This window comes from Mixophyes fleayi, chromosome 8 (genome assembly GCF_038048845.1).
Source record: "Mixophyes fleayi isolate aMixFle1 chromosome 8, aMixFle1.hap1, whole genome shotgun sequence".
Taxonomy (NCBI): Eukaryota; Metazoa; Chordata; class Amphibia; order Anura; family Limnodynastidae; genus Mixophyes; species Mixophyes fleayi.
The window spans coordinates 116327619-116345243 of NC_134409.1; the positions used below are offsets into that span (position 1 = coordinate 116327619).

Here is a 17625-nt window from a genome sequence, read left to right on the forward strand (position 1 = left end):
CCAGGTCACCAGCAGGGGCACAATGAGAGTTCACTAACTGTCACAGTTTCCAGAGTAACCAGCAGGTGCACAGGTTTACTGCCAACTGTCACATTTTCCAGAAAAGAATAGTAATGCGTTCTTGTAAATGGTGGGTGGATGTTTTGCAAAATAACTCTGAAACAATGCAACCGATTATAACACCAATATTTTTCTGCAAATCTACATACCAAGACCTTTAATTTGGTAATTCACAAAACAGACCCTTACGGATAGTGTAAGTCTTCAAAAATGTGTATATATATATATATATATATATATATATATATATATATATATATATATATATGTATGTATGTATTTATTTACTATCAGTTATTTATATAGGGCCTACATGTTATACATCACTTTACAGAGAAAATTCTAAAATATGTTAAAATCACATAATTTTGCTCTTTTTTTGTTCCTACATTATTATTACCTCAATAGCACTAATTTCAAGTCATGTGCAGTCAATTTTGACCACCTCACAAATCACAATATTATTTTCATACACTTTCGGACAAATACTGCAGCGACCTGGCTGGATGGTAAGTGACAGAGCAATGACTCAAACACACGGCAGTTCCTACCACATCTAGGACACATTGGCACACAGCAGTGGCAGAAAAGAAAAATGGCGCACAATGGAATTGTCCTTGGGCCCGCCCTAACTCCCACCCACCGTTATGTTGGATCTTAATAAGGAATCCAAAACTTGCGAGATCCGAGATCCGACGAAGTAACGATGATGATTTGCCTTGTTTTCAAATCCAAAAAAGCACGAAAGTACCGAGCTGGCTTGACTCGGATCTGCTAAGTTTGGGTATGTTCGGTTCTCGGGCAAACGAGCCTGAGCATCTCTTATGTAAACTCCATACACACACACATATAATCTATCTGTTGTAGTATAATAGTACACAGATTGGAGGCAGTCATTTTGTGGCCTGAACCAATATTCTTGCGAACGCAACACATCTATTAACTAGAAACTACTGACACCATAAGCCAAGCATGATGTACAAAATGTTAGGGATGTGTTTGTCCAACATATATCAAAGGTATACAGAATGTGATAGCAACTTGTGCCCACCACCAGTGTGGTGCCTGCAGTGCTCCACACCATCTTGTGACTTTTCTTTCAGTACAACGTTCTCCCTTAGTACGGAAATGGTACATGCTATGCCTGCAACACTGCCCGCATTTCAAGCAAGCTCCATTAAAAAAAGACAGTGACTTCTGTTGTGGGATAACTGGCACGGGCTGTAATTTTCTAGGAGCCGTGGTGACTAGAATTTGGCTAGCCCTGTTCTAGGGATCACTTTGGGAGACATGTATGAAAACTGATTCAAAGGAGGAATAAGTGGTGTTACTCATGACAACCAATCAGATGGTTGCTTTCATTTTCTAAATAGTTCTAGAAAACTGACAGATAGAATCTGATTGGTCACTATGGACAAAGCCACCTTTTCCTGTGCACCAGTTTGACTCATTTGTTTTTAAGCTGACGGTTATTATTTTTACCCTTTACTATTTATATAGTGCGAACAGCTGCTGATGTTTAAGCAATAATATGAAAACAGTAAAATTTGCAATCAGTAGACTCAAGTAAATATTATTCCATTAAAGCTGCATACTTAGCCTATAATATTATAATAATGTGATACGTCAAGAGCCTAGACACTGTGTAAAGAATATTGCAAAATGATGGAAAAACATGGATCCCAGTAATTGCAATTTTACAGTAAGCCTCTTCCTTCCTTCCTTTCATCCCACTTTAAATTATGATTCTCTGGCCCTTCACTTTACAGCAGAACGCCTGGAAAAAAAAAAAACCCTCACTTTTCTCATTTTGTCAGGGCCTTCAACATCTGGCGGAATCATAATAGGTTTGTTGGCTGAATCTACCACCGTGGAAATCTGCAGTGGATCAGATGTGCCCTTTGTGTCACATGGGCTCTTGGGAACCAGCTGCATTCAACAAGGGAATTATTCAGCTGGCCGATAAACACTGCAACATCAGACACAGATCACGTATAGTAGCCCTGGGCTTTTCATGCACAGCTCTGAGCTAAATATAACCCTGGTTAACAAGCTATAGAAATCTCCAGGTTCTATCCAGAGTCTAAAGCACAAAACTTCACTGGGAGAGAATCACATAGTCATTTGGAATTAAAGTCACAAATGAGGCTTAGATTACAATTCCATGTCATAGGTATTTAGTATGACATTTGAAAGTGGAAAAAAGTATAATAATATAAATATTTATATTATTTGTAAAAAGCTTTGTGGCTTTCATTACTATTGTTTATCTATAAAATGCATAGTGTAGATTACTCCTCCTATGCAACCCCCCCTTCTGGTTAATCATTCCCCACACTTACAACCTTAAATAAAGACACGGACACCGACTTGAGTTTGGAATAAAAAGGTCACTTTTATTTTTATTATTATTTTTTATTATTTTATTTACTTTATTTTATTTTATTTCTATCAAAGTTTTCTATCAAAAGTTTCTATCAAAAATTGGACCTTTTAATAGGTGGCGAAGAGCAGGGCAGCCAGCTAGACCAACATAAACCAATAAGGTGGAAGATCGTCTCATTTCCACCGACCCAGGTTAAAACCTTATCTATTGGCTGATACTATAACCATAAATTAACTCAATACCCTCTGGACTCAACTAGTTATGCCCTTTCTAGGCAAAAACCTGATACTCCTTACTAGAGCATCAACGAGTCTGATAACGTTGAGGAAACCAAAGCTCGGTATCCAGATCCAGGAAACAGGAAGCTCTCTTCTTCCTCCCCTCTTTGATATATATTTTCCACGACACTCCCACCTCCTCACCATTGGCTGATTCCATCACAGACTTAACCCACAGTGGTAAGTAACATATCAGCTCACAACACATGCTTTTAAACTCCTTTGGCTTAATGGCCTCTCTCATACTTATATGGCACCATAAAATTCTGCAGCACCATACAGTGGTGAAATAGATCATAGTACATAAAACGTAGGGGATCCAACAAGCAAAACACGGAACTAGCAAAGGCAAAATGCAAAAAAACTCAAGAAGCATAAATGCAATAGCAGAACAAAAATTAGGCATAATAGGTGAGACGTAACAGGCAAGGTACAGAACAAACTTGAAGCGTAGTACAGTACATGCAGGAGGCATCATAATACAAGGACGCATGTTGTACATGACCTCCTGAGAGCAGAATACTTGGTGCCTAGTCAGTATCTTTAGTTCTGGAGGGTCCCTAGATGGTCAATCTATGCACAGTAAAGAAGCCACATGGTGGGACAAATCAGGTTTTGTAAGCAGGCCACAGGTAGGAAGAAAAGAATGATCTTGTAGAGACAAAATATCTGCAAAGTAAAATCCATAAATGAATGTCTGCATAGGGGAGACGAGATGTCACACACCGCAGCAACCTTGGTGCAACCCCCAAAATAAGCCCCGCCCACAAATAAGAACATTTACTCAAAACACCACCTACTTTCATGTTAAGCCCCACCCCTTTTGCTGTCCACAAATCAAGACGATTGGGAGATATGGAATTGACTATGAGTACAGTTTACTTTCAAACATTAATAGCCAAAGCCTCTTCATAGCTCACAGCACACTACTTGCTGAAGAGCGTTATCCTGCCTTCAATCACTCCAATTCAGCACCACTTTGAAGTGGAAATAATGCATTAGATGCTGAGTTATGTGAACACCACACTAATATATATATATATATATATATATATAAAATGACAAGTGAGACCATAAGTCAAACATCCTTAAACGCAGGTGATAAGGTTAATGTCTGGTGCTTACCCATTGGGGTTTAAGTTCACTGCAGCTCCCAGCCAATAGCAAGAATCCCATGGGAGTGTTTTCAGAGACAGCATATAACTCCTCCCAGGACATACTGGCGTCTCTTGCTCTGCTGGATATCCCTCCCTCCCGTCAGTTTATGATAATGTGTGCATTGCTATATTTAACCAATTCTTTTCCCATTTGAACAGAGCAGGCACAGTTTGGCAGAAAGGCATTTGTGAGTCAGTGACCAGTTCATACGGTGCTATCGCTGATTGGCCGCAGGTCACTGCCCTCTTCAAAGTATTTTGGCTCTTAATCCCTTAGTGAGGGGGATTCCTTGACCTGCTTTGTGTGGGTAAGTCATTGTGAGTCCAGAGGAGGTGCAGTAATGCTGATGCCAGATTTAGCACCGGCCAATTGTAAAGGACTTTGGTCCTGGGACCAGTGGTTAGTGCCGGATGACCACACACTGCACACTGTTTAGTCTTGGTCTTTATTTTTAATGTAAGGTACTTAGGATTTAAGGTGTGTGTATATATGTGTGTATATATATATATATATATATATATATATATATATATATATATATATGTGTGTGTGTGTGTGTGTGTGTGTGTGTGTGTGTGTTTTATGCCACCATAATAGAGTTTATAAATGCTTTAGAAATTCTCCAGTGTCCAATAAATTAGTGACACTAGGCTGGGGAATCTCAGCATCAGTAATATCACAGATAGTAGCGTCAAATTTTTTAAACGTATGGATCAATCTATTATTAGTATCATTACTTTATAAAGTGCCGACATAATACACAGTGCTGTACATTGAATAGCTCATAATACAAACAAATGACGTACAATGACATAAAACAGAAGGTGAAGATGGCCCAACCCAAATATGCTTACTAAGAGGTCTAATCTAATCTAAGAGGTGTGCGGAACACATGATACCTAAGGTAGCAGAGTAACAATGGTCGCAGGTGGTGTGAATATTACATACTTACCAACATTGGGAGGGGAGATCTCTATGATGCCCCTTTGGGGCGTGGTCACGCAAATTAAATCGTTAGGCCCCACCCCTCTGCTAAACAGTGCCAATTTCAGCCTATTATAGAAGGGGACAGGGCCAGGATGACACGTGTAGCCCCGCCCCCACCCACTTCACCAACGACGTGGGCAGGATGAGGGAGGTTTCCCTGCTCTCCCAAGAGAAGTCCTGAAAATTCTGGAGTCTCACTCCGGGAGAGTAGGCAACTACGGAATAATGTGTGCAGCTAATGTAATGCAGCAGCAATATCAGCCACCAATATTAAAGCAGCCATTGGTGATTGGTTTTTCTCTGCAGCTACTGGTGATACATTTGTAATGAGGAGACACACTGGAAGGTGGAGACATGAGGCATATTTATCAAATAGTAAGAAGCCCAATTACTGGCGAGAATACTTGTCCTGTTATCGACACCTCAGGTTAACAATGACAGAAAGGTCAATAAATTTTCGATGTTTAAAAGTTTTTAAATATTTTTTAAAAAAAATATTTAAAATGTATTTTAAAGCAATTTTTTTTTTTTTACTGAAAATCTGAAATCTTTAGTCTGTACTTACAGTTCCCAGAGACTGGCCCTGGCCAAAGCAGTAATATAACCCTTAATGCACAAGGCTAATATCGCTGAACATTCAATTTCCTTAAATGATGTCACTTTAGCCTCAGTGAAGGATAAGCTGCACTGGATGTGAACATGCGTTCAGTCCACAACATGGCTGCATATTTATTTCATCAGTAACTTTAACGCATAAATTGTTTGTGATTTGAACATACAACTTTTTTTTTTTTTATGGGCCCATTTTTTTCACTGAAATAAGTATGTGTTTTGTAGTCATCCTAAACCTCAATAGATGCAATAAAGGGTGTGGATATCTGCGTATAGGTGGTGTACATTATGCCCCCAGCATTTTCACACACATTTATTGTGTTCCATTTGTGGAATTTGGCAGTCTGAACATTCCTCGCTCAGGTGGGATTACAAAATGGCATCTATACAAAAGACAACATAAAATTTTATGGTGTCAGCTGAGGTGTAAACAACAATTTAGGTGACAGTGAGCATTTATCAGTACCACACCATCATTAAAGTCGCTCAGACAATTTGCCAGGTAAACAGGCCCTCACGCTGTTCCCTGTCTGTTCTCAGAGACCTGCATTTACAGCAAGCGGCCATTTTGCTCCTGTTAAACAGTCACAGTTGTAATGCTGGGAGCTTCTGTTCTAGAGAACAAAGCCGGGGTTTAATATCCTTGTAATGTTTATGGTGTTTGCAAGTAAGTGTGAAAAATGCGAGTGGAGGCTTGGTGAACAGCACACTAGGTAGGAGATGCCTGAGCAGACTTCTCATCTCTCTGAAGAAGATATTAGATCTCTAACTACTTCCCACGGAAGTCTCTGTTGTATTAACATCCTGCTGTTTTGTTTGCATTTAGCCAGGAATAGGATTCACTGTTCCTAGCAGGAATTACTCTTATTTTTGGACACATTGAGATCTGCTACAGGCAATTTAAGATTAAGCCACACCACTTAGAGGTGCATCCTACAGGAATATTGCTATGATATTAGGTAACACCGAGCGCTGTGGTAACACACTGAAAAAGGAAATTGTGATTTTATTAGGGATTGTAAACATAAGTAAAACGTCAGGTATCATCTATACGAAAAATAGTGTAGTTATACTTTGTAACCAATGGCGGCAAAAAAAGGACTAATTTGAAACAAAAACAAGGAACTCCAGTTAAGAAAATCAAAGATATTTAATTTACAAAGTTTCAAATTTACAAAGTTTCAAATTTACAATTAATATTTGCAAAATCTCCAGGATAGTCCCCAATCTTCAAGAGCTGAACAGTTTACAGGACAGAGGTGATACGGGCATTCAAATATAAGTATTAATAGAGTTTAGGAAGGAGGTCTAGAATGGTTTCTAGAACAAGGGGACATACACTTTGACATTTGATGGAGGAAGACTGAAATGTAACATTGCGAAAAACATTTTTTTTAGGAAAAGGTGATAGATCCCTGGAACAGTCTCCCGAAAGTTCTTAAAAGAATTCAAGGATGCATGGGACAAACATATTGCTATTGTTAAGCCACAAAAGCAGAAGCAAAAAAAACAAACAAAAGAAAACCCTCCCACCAAAACAAACAAACACACACTAAAGGCAGACCGGACTAGAGGGACATGTAGGTCCTTTTGGCTAACACATTCTAAGTGACTTTCCCAGTGGTACAGAAGCAGTTGGGAGGCTAGTGAATATCTACTATACAGATTAGTTGCCTATTTCTAAATACAAATATAACCAATGTGGTTATTCAGAACAAAGACCCTACGACCAGAGGCCACCTGGTAAGTGGTGTCTGGCTATGCGTACTTTGTACTATGTGCTCATTCTGGATTTAAATGTAATTTTCTTATATTAAACAATTGAGCACTGGAGGAAATAGCTACTTCTATATTTATGCTGTGACATGTACAAGCCATGAAGTGTTATTTCATTTATTTTAGGAGTTAACTATTCCTTTTTTTGCATATTCATAAGTATAATTTGATGCCAAACTAGCAAATCCAGATCCAGTAGTTGCTCAATGGGAAGGATACATATAAAAGTTTGCTGTAATAATAATAATAATAATAATAATAATAATCATAGTCTAATTATGATAAACATGTAAGCTTGCGAGCAGTGCCTTCTTACCTTTCTGTTTAACCCAGTATTGTTATATTATTATGCTTGTTCCCAACTGTAAAACGCTACGAAATTTGCTGGCGCCATATAAATAAATGATGATAATGATAAACATGCAAGAAAACTGTGGCGTGCTATTTTGAGCTTAGCGTACACCATACTTGCCAACTTGCTATAGACTTGCTCCGGAAGACTGCCGGGGAGGTGGGCGTGAAGGGGCGGGGCTCCAAAATTTGTGTCATTTTGGCCCCGCCCCCGTGAAGTAATGACGCAAACACGTGAAACCGGTGAATCGCTGCGTTTTGGACCTAATTCTGCCCTCTTCACTAGGAAGTGGGCAGAATTCTGCCAGATGCGGGAGATTGCCACACTCTCCCGGGAGCCGTGAGACTCTCGCAAAATGCGGTAGTCTCCCGGACATTCCGGGAGAGATGGCAAGTATGGCGTACACTATATATTTGCATTCACTTGCGCTTGGAGAGGCGGATCAGGGAGTTCTTGTGTCAGTATAAGGGTTTCTGATTTTGACTTACACATATCTTTAAGATGCGTCATTTAAGTTTATCTTTGCGCCATATTGTCTCATAGGAAAGTTTGAGAATGATGCCACATTTCGTGTATTTCTCTACTTGCTTTATTTTTGGTATAAAACAGTCATTTGCTCCAACGTTTGCTATCATTTTCATATGTTGTATTTTATATTTTATCTTCGCTTGACCAACAACGTAAATGAATGAAAAAATGATATTGAACATCAAACTCTCCAATAAACAAAGTAAAATAAAATGTGTAAGGTGAAGCTTTAAGTCAGTGAACAAAAACTGGCATCTCTTACAATAAATGCAACAAAAACAAAACAAAACAAGACAAAAATAAAATTCTAAAACAAAGTAAAGAATAAAGTATAAAGAATAATACATTTAGTACATAAGATAAAGCGTATTTTTTACTTTATATCTTGTAACACATTTTACAACCTTAGTTGACTGTGTATAATGACAAATGTTTACAGTAACTTCTGTTTCTTAGAATTTATTACAATTGTAAGACTGGTTTTACTTTAAATTAAGATCTTTTAACCCTTCTCCACTTTTACAGATTAAACCCCTTTAAAGCACTTGTAAATCCTGCACACATTAGTGCAGGCTTTACTAGACAAGAGCAAGGTGCAAATCTGTGACTCTAGTCATACACCTATATACAGCGAATTCAAGTTTTTCCAGTTTTCACGCAGGAGCTGTTAACAGTTTTAATTTCTACAGCCGAATAATATTACTAGAACCAATTACCTTACCAAAACATCAGCACCTCATAACATGTTTCCCACTTTGGGAGGTTCAAAACATGCTTAATCGCCATGTCGACAACGCCCAACTCAATCGCATCTTCTGACACCTCTGGAATCCTATTTTATAATAACAATGCTATTCAGATTTAATTCACTTATCCTCAATTATCAGACCAAGCTACTGTACATTTAAGACCAACATTTCCTCTAACACATTGAGCTCAGACACTTGGAGACATAATACAAAAAGCAACATCACACAAAAGCATAATAATAGAGAAAAAAACCATTACATGAAAACATTGTCACCTTGTTTATTGTAGGTAGAGGCTTAAATAAAAAAAATAAAATGTTCAAATATAAAGCATTAAAGTAAAATAATTTTTCCACGTCTACCCTAACAATTAATTTCAGCTCTGTTAAAAAAGTAAAAGTTGACACCGTATTATTTTCCATCTACATTACAGACAGCTAGTGCACCTACTGCATCTTTAGGGCAGGGACCCACAGAGATCTCATACAGGTTAAAAAGCTTAACGTTTAGTCAGTTAGTTCACCAATCCACACAATGCACATCTGCAGAGAAAGTCAGATAAAGAATCACCTCCCACATAACATGGCAATCTGCTGCAAATGGGCAAACCAGGAGCATGATGGACATACTACATAGATCTCATAAAATGAACCTTGTCTGGGTGCAGGGTGATCCATAACTAGCGATTATTTATGTCTAGGAGGATAGAGTGGGACAAAAAAACTGGAGGAAAAAAATTATTTAGTGCAGAGGAGGATGAACTGTACAGTCTTACCACAAATATCAGAATAGCTCAGTTCACTCGCATAGCACCTTGGATTGTTCTCAGATTATACTGCACAGAGTCTCTCACTTTGGGGGACAACGTTATATTAGGTTTCAGTCACCAAAGACTGAGGTTGTAGAATTGATGCAAGACACTATAAAATAAATATACCCATTCATATCATTAGCTACTTAATAGCGCCACTAATTCCGCAGATCTGCACAGAGAACTCACTCACATCAGTCCCTGCCCCATTGGAGCTTACAGTCTAAATTCCCTAACACACACACATACAGACAGAGAGAGACTAAAGTCAATTTAATAGCAGCCAATTAACCTACTAGTATGTTTTTGGAGTGTGAGAGGAAACCGAAGCACCCGGAGGAAACCCACGCAATCATGGGGAGAACATATAAATTCCCACAAATAAGGCCAAGGTTGGAAATTGAACTCATGAGCCCAGTGCTCTGAGGCAGAAGTGCTAACCACTGAGCCACCGGACACTACGAAACACAATTACATGTTTCCTCTCATTACTTAACAGGTAGCCAGCGTTGTCTCCCAAGGCTGTAAATGCTTATACACAGCAGTTCCTGGTTTCTGGCTCCCCCCACATCTATAGCCCATTGAAATGTGCCATAGCACACATAGTAAAATAAGATCGCAATATAGTACATTATAAACAGTTATAGATGTTAGGAGTGCTGAAGCTAGGGAACTATATCAAATGCTATATTTGCACTTAGAAGGTTAAGGTTTAATTTTTTTTTAAATAGCAAGTTAAATGCAGTTAAAACACGCATCCAATAGTAATTTTTCTTACCTGTTGTTCTATAAAATATTATCTCCTTTTCAAAATTTCTCTGGAATTTGTAAAAGATATGGTTGCCAGTTACACAGACAGCTTTCAGCATGTCATGTGATGACAGAGGAGGGAGTGTTTTACAGTACACAGAGCAGAGGCTAGCTGCTCACTACATTATGTGCCATGTGACTGTGGTTGCCACGGTAATCCAAGACACTGTGCAGAATAATAAATCATTAATAGCAGCCTGAAGATACAAACCCAAGAGAAATGGTAAATACCCAATTTCTTCATATAACCAACCACAGTGACTTATGTTAAAAACACCTAATTTTTTAAATGAGATTGCTGCTTTAAAGGTAGAAAGTCCTGCAACAAAATCCGTCAGCACTGGAGCTTAACTATTAAGTACTGAAAATAAACACACTTAACACATAGTTACACCATTGGGTGGGAAGGATGGGTACATATTTTATTAGGGAGGAGAAAGTCTATCACTACCATTCACGGTCTTAAAATTGATTACTAACCAAGTTTATGTTTGGAAGATTACCTTTGTGTAAACTACACCTATTTAATACATGAAAACTGCATGCTACATATGAATTGACTGGAGAGCCTTGCGTGTCCTGGTTCCACATGGCAGAAAGAGGGAGAATAAGCAGACAGCAATTACAAAAATTAAAACAGATTCCGTGGGAAAATGATGTGGTAACTAACTGATAAATCCTCCTATTAAATCTTTATTCATCCTCCTGTAAACGTCTTAAAATGATTCAGTTCCTTGATATTCCGAGAGATCCCTAAACACTAACAATTAATGGCCACCAGTAAATTCAGCTGGATCAGATGTCAGGCCGGAATGAAGCAGAACCCCTGAGCTCTGGCTGGAAATGCAAACATTATATAAGCATTGGAAATCATCTCCGACGTTCATACATACAGACACCCCGTCCCGGCTATAACTTACTGACCACATCCCATGAACAGTTCCAACGTAATGCAACTGATAGGCCCTAGTTAAAGGGACAGTACGCTGAAAATGTTCTGTACAGACAAAAATATATACTGTGGATGGCCTTTATTGCAGTCATTGTTACTTCCTCATATCAATGATTTTCAAAAAGACATTGAATATGTCCATCCTAATTGGTATTTATATACCCAACATACTCAAAACCCTTCGACACCCTCTGTCTCTGCTATATTTTTTGAGAAACATAAGTAGTCAGAAAAGAGCAAGTAACAGAACAAGAAATTTAAAGGAAACAAAGTAAATATAATAGACAAGCAACCACTGTACAGAGAACTCACTCACATCAGCCTCTGCCCCATTATAGCTTGCAGTCTAAATTCCCTAACATACACAGACCGAAAGAGACCAAGGTCAATTTTTGTAGCAGCCAATAAGCCTACTAGTATGTTTTTGGAATGTGAGAGGACACCAGAGCACCCGGAGGAAACCCACGCAAACACGGAGACACCATAGAAACTCCACACAGATAAGGCCATGGTCAGGAATTGAACTCATGACCCCAGTGCTGTAAGGCAGAAGTGCTAACCACTAAGCCACTGTGCTGCCCGATATTCATGAGCAAACAGTGATAACACAGAGATCCAACCATGAAATGTTTCTTGTCTCAGCGATGCCACTGGTTTCTAGTGAATTGATAGGTTGCATTCCTATGAATAGTTTTTTGGTTCACACAATGGCTGTCACCATTATGTGTAATCCCATACAGCCACAACATAGTAACAAAGGATTGCATTATCTGCATAACCTTCCTGAGTGCAATAAAAACACTATCATTTAAGGATGAGTGAAGACTTGAGTAGAGAACAATGCCTTTCCTCTCACCAGGAAAATAAAAAGAAATAGTGCTTATACCACGCTTTGATTTAATATTTCATGAACAATCTGCATGGAGTTTGTATTTTCTCCTGATGATTGCCTGGGTTTCTTCCAGGTGCTTTGGTTTCCTTGGCTTCCTATAAAATTGGTCAATTATCTTTATGGGTAGTAAAATTAGACTATAAGTTTCATTGAAGCAAAGGCCGATGTGAATGAAAAATCCTCTACAGCACTGCATAATATGTTGGCGCTAAATAAATAATAATAATAATAATAATAATACTACTATAAAACAGCAACTCTTTGCACTTAATGCTCCACCGACTTTTCTGTTAAATGATTCAGTCGCTGAATTGTACTCCATCTATTTGCTGTTGAATAAATGTATGTTTCTATTTTATTACCAGTATATTACTTTTTTGGTGAGCAAACACATCTATGGTGTGTTGTTTTCTAAATATCCCATGTTGTTCTCAAAACACAATGTTTCTAGTTCAACAAAACTAGTTTAACAGTGTGAATATGTATTGAGGTAGCTCTGCTCCAAAAATCAGCAGAATTCAATATACGTAGGGCAAATTAAACTGTCACCTGCCATTCTGGAATGGAATATACAGGACACCATGGTGTTCATCAGGGACCTCTACTGGATACCCGCAGACTGCGCCCACAAGCTACAGCTGACAACAGGTACCACCAGTACTAGGCAGGAACAGGCCAAGGGTCAGTACAGGAAGCACAATATCAAAGGGTCAAACCAAGGTTATGATCACTGGTAAAACTAGCATCAATATTAGGCAAGTTGGGACGATAATATGTAATTAGACCAGAATAAGTTTAGGTGCTGGACATCTGAACAAGCTGTCTTGTGACATCACCAGGCATGTATCTGTATGCCCTCTTAAACATCACAAGATGCGCCCAGCCCAACGCATCTATAAAAGAATCACAAGATGTGCAATTGAACAGAGATGCGCAGGAGGAAAGGCAGCAACGGAAGCATATGGTATGATGTGACTGCAGAGAGGCAGAGCAGGATGTTACACTGTTTCGTCCTTTCTTGTGTTTCCAATGAATGATCATGTAAGGAGTGGTAGGCAGACTCGCTCCACCGCAATCCTCCTCCATTTCTCCAGGATGGTAGGTTGGTATGGCATCTGAGCAGCTGGGCAGACAGTGCAATCACATTATCACACTGTAGTGAATAAACACCAGAGAGACTTTGATCTCTAGGAGCCTTCGGACTCGCTGCCTGCTCTTTATAGTGCAGAGAGCTCAGTTCCTTTTCAACAATTATAGGTTCAGGCACGCTTAATGCCAGCTTACTAATCCTGTCCAGTTTTCTGGTTTTGACATCAGTCTTGAATACTAACTACTGTTTTGACTGCTGCCTGCTCTGATCACTGCTTTGGATATTAACCACTTCCTAGACCACAGTCTGCTCTGATCTCTGATCTGGACCCTGACTACTCTCATGCTTATTGGATTGAAAACTTTGCTCAATGTCAGATCGACTCGCAAATTCTGCCCCAGACCTGTAACTCCAATATACACTATATGGACAAAAGTATTCAGATGCTTGACCACTACACAAACAGAGACTGTAATGACATTGTATTCAAATACATATCCTGTAATATGGAGTTGGTCCCCGTTTTGCAGCGATAACAGCTTCTACTCTACTTGGAAGGCTTTCCACAAGATGTTGGAGTGTTTCTGTGGGAATATGTGCCCATTCATTCCGTTGAACATTTATGAGGTCAGGCACTGATGTTGGACTAGAAGGCCTGGCTCGTAATCTCCGTTCCAGTTCACCCCAAAGGTGTTCGATGGGGTTGAGGTCAGGGCTCTGTGCGGGCCAGTCAAGTTCTTCCACACCAAACTTATCAAACCATGTCTTTGTAGTCCTTGCTTTGTACACTGGGGCACAGTCATGTTTGAATAGAAAAGGGCCTTCCCCAAACTGTTGCCACAAAGCTGGAAACATAGCATTGTCCAAAATGACTTGGTATGCTGAAGCATTAAGATTGCCCTTCATTGGAATTAAGGGGCCTAGCTCAAACTATGATTCACAGCCCCATACCATTATCCCTCCTCCACCAAACTTCACAGTTGGCATAATGCAGTCAGGTAGGTAACGTTCTGCCGGGATCCGCCAAACCCAGACTCGCCCATCTGACTGTCAAACAGAGAAGCGTGATTCAACACTCGATAAGAAATGTTTCCACTGCTCCACAGTCCAGTGTCGATGTGCTTTACACCACTTCATCCGTTGCTTGGCATTGGTCTTGGTAATGTAAGACTTTCATGCAGCTGCTCGGTCATGGAAACCCATTCCATTAAGGTCCCGCCGCACACATTTTGTGCTTACATTAATGCCAGTAGAAGTTTGGTACTCTTCAGCTATGGAATCAGTAGAGCGTTGGCGACTTTTACGCACCATGCACCTTAGCTGTCATTGACCCCGCTCTGTGATTTTACATGGTTTTCTGCTTCATGGCTGAGTTGCTGTTGTTCCTAAATGCTTCCACTTTCTAACGATATCACTTACAGTTGACCGTGGAATATTCAGCAACGATGAAATTTCACGAACGGTCTTATTGTAAAGGTGGCATCCTATCACAGTAGCTCGTAGTCACTGAGCTCTTCAGAACGTCCCATTTTGTATGACACATGTCTGCAAATGGAGACTGCATAGCTAGGTGCTTGATTTTATACACCTCTGCAAACGGGTCTGATTGAAACACCTCAATTCAATAATTAACAGGTGTGGCCAAATACTTTTGTCCATATAGTGTATATGTATAGCTCCAGAGTTAAGTTCTTTAATAAGCCCCTGCAACCACATGCTTAAGACCAACTACTGATACCACCTTCTACTCTAAGTGAAAGGGTCTTCCGGAGGTAAAGACCACAATTAGCAGGTTCAAATGGTTTTATTCCAGAAATGTTGTCATCTGGCCTCACAGATCATTAGCCTCCTTGTTGCAGTTCGTACTTGATGAAAAGTGGACAACTCTGATACTGAAGTTGTTACCATGGGCTGGCAGAGAACGATGGTACTTCATTGCCGATGGTTACTTAAATCTTTATTCATGCCAAGATTTCTTGCTTGTCCAAGTGTATTTTTATTGCTTGTAACAATTACCATTACTTCCTTTCACTATGTGTATGTTGATGAGAAATCTTTAATGACACTATCTACAGGCACAGCAGTGCCAGTCAGGAAGGATGATGATATTAGATGTTATGGGACAGAGACACGCTGACAAACAGAGAAAGAACAGGCACAATCATCCAGAGCAGAGGAGCCGACAATAGAAAAACAAAGTGACAGATAGTTCAAAACAGAGACATTTCTTTACGATCAAGCCAGTCAATGACTCCATATGTCCCGCGCCTCAGTGTGCTCAGAATTACCAGAAGTTATTATATTAAAAGGAGAGACCAGAAACACTCTTTGGGTTATATATAGCGTAAAACACTTACCTTTCAAGGATGCATGCAGACAGCTAACACTCATGCAAGCCGAGACATTGAATCTTGCAGAAGATCTATATAAATTTTAGAGCTGAACATGTCTCCCCAACAAGTATTGAATGCAATATAATTCAATAGCACAACTTGTGTCTCTGTACAATGCACCAAGACTGAAACCCGATTGGAAGCTTTGGGAAAACAATTTTTACTTTTACATTTGTCTTTAGCAGAGATTCTGAATTTTTATTAGACTGGGACCCAAATCAAGTGTGTCTGCTTTGGAACTCATGGTTGATTTAAATTACCTTATTGCTGGGTAACAAAGTAAGACCACTATTTGGCTTAACACATTTTGGTTCATTAGATTAGCCGTGGAAGGGGGGTGTGAGTGGGAGGACCAATAGTAATCTGCAATGTCCATAATTGCAGAGTCTGATTGGTCCTCCTTCTTCAGATGGTAATGCAGATATTCTCATTTAATAGAAAAACGGTAAGTAAAGATTGTTATTTTTAATGCTGTCACACTGTTTCAAAGAATAAACAATAAACTATAAACGTATCTGAAATAATCAATATCGACTGTTTCCCATAGTGAAACAGCAAATGCTTCAACAAAGTGCAAAACTAACTTTGGCCGTGGATAAGTACTACATTTTAGTGTAGACCAGTGATGGGCAACTCTGTCTTCTTGAAGGGCGGCCCTTCAACCTCCAAAGGGCCACACTGAGGAAGGAGGGAGAGCACAGAGCATTCCCTCCTCCGTCATGCAGTGCGACCTCCCTGCGTCACGTGAGGTTGACTACCCTAGTTCTGCCCTATTCAAAGAATAAGATTGGGCAGCCAGAAGGTGGGCCGCAGGTGAAGGCTCGGTGGGCCGCCTGTTACTTACCACTGGTGTAGACCATAAGAAATGGTTGGAAGAGGTTGTTGGAGCTGAGACAAATGCCAAAACTGACTTGATACATGTGGTGAAATCTCAAGCTCCCAAGAAGATATGATAGAACACAGAAGAAAAGTAAATAATACTTTGCAAATCAAATTATTAACAATTGGGAATATTATTTTAAATGTAGTTATGTTCTATTTTAAGTATTATTATGACTACAATAAAACTGCATTATTTTGTGCATGTACATAATTTATTAACATAAAATTAATAATTAGTATATAAGAAGGTTATACATCATAGTTCTCCCTATGGGTACCTGCATTTACTAATGAAGGCAGAGATACTAGGGGGCATATTCAATTCTCGGCGTGATCGCCGAAAATCCCGCGCTCCAAAAATATTACCGTTAATACAGTAATATCTCGCTGGATTTCAGCTCGCAGCTCCCTGAGCTGCGAGCTGAAATCCAGCGAGTAAATTACTGTATTAACGGTTTTTACGCGCATGATTACCGTGTTAACGGTAATATTTTTGGAGCGCAGGATTTTTGGCGATCCCGCCATCAATTAAATATGCCCCTAGGTATTCAATAGTGGGATCAATAATGAAATACTTCCAGCTCCAAATATTAATAAGGGTGTGTAATATATCTCTTTATTAGAGATGTTCGAAAATTTCAATTGGCTCAAAATTTAATCAAATTAAAAAAAATAACCTCTAATACTAATGTATTCAAAGTTTACCCTGTGAAGTTCATTGCTTGCCATTTGCAATTAAAAACCAACAAAATAGATCAAATTTAGCTTGAACGTGTTTTAATGTTGACCGTGTGCGAATCGGCTCAAACAGACTTGAACGTGATCGAACGTGTTAGACTTTCTTGAATTTAGATATAAAATTTTAGAAATTCCAGCAAACTTTACAATTTTAGAACTGGTTTGTCCAAA

The 17625-nt window shown here is 39.2% G+C and overlaps 1 protein-coding gene across 3 annotated transcripts in view; it reads right to left on the minus strand.

The window, feature by feature from the left end:
* ERC2 (ELKS/RAB6-interacting/CAST family member 2) overlaps positions 1-17625 on the minus strand; it is an 804554-nt gene that overhangs the window by 403398 nt on the left and 383531 nt on the right. The window lies entirely within an intron of this gene.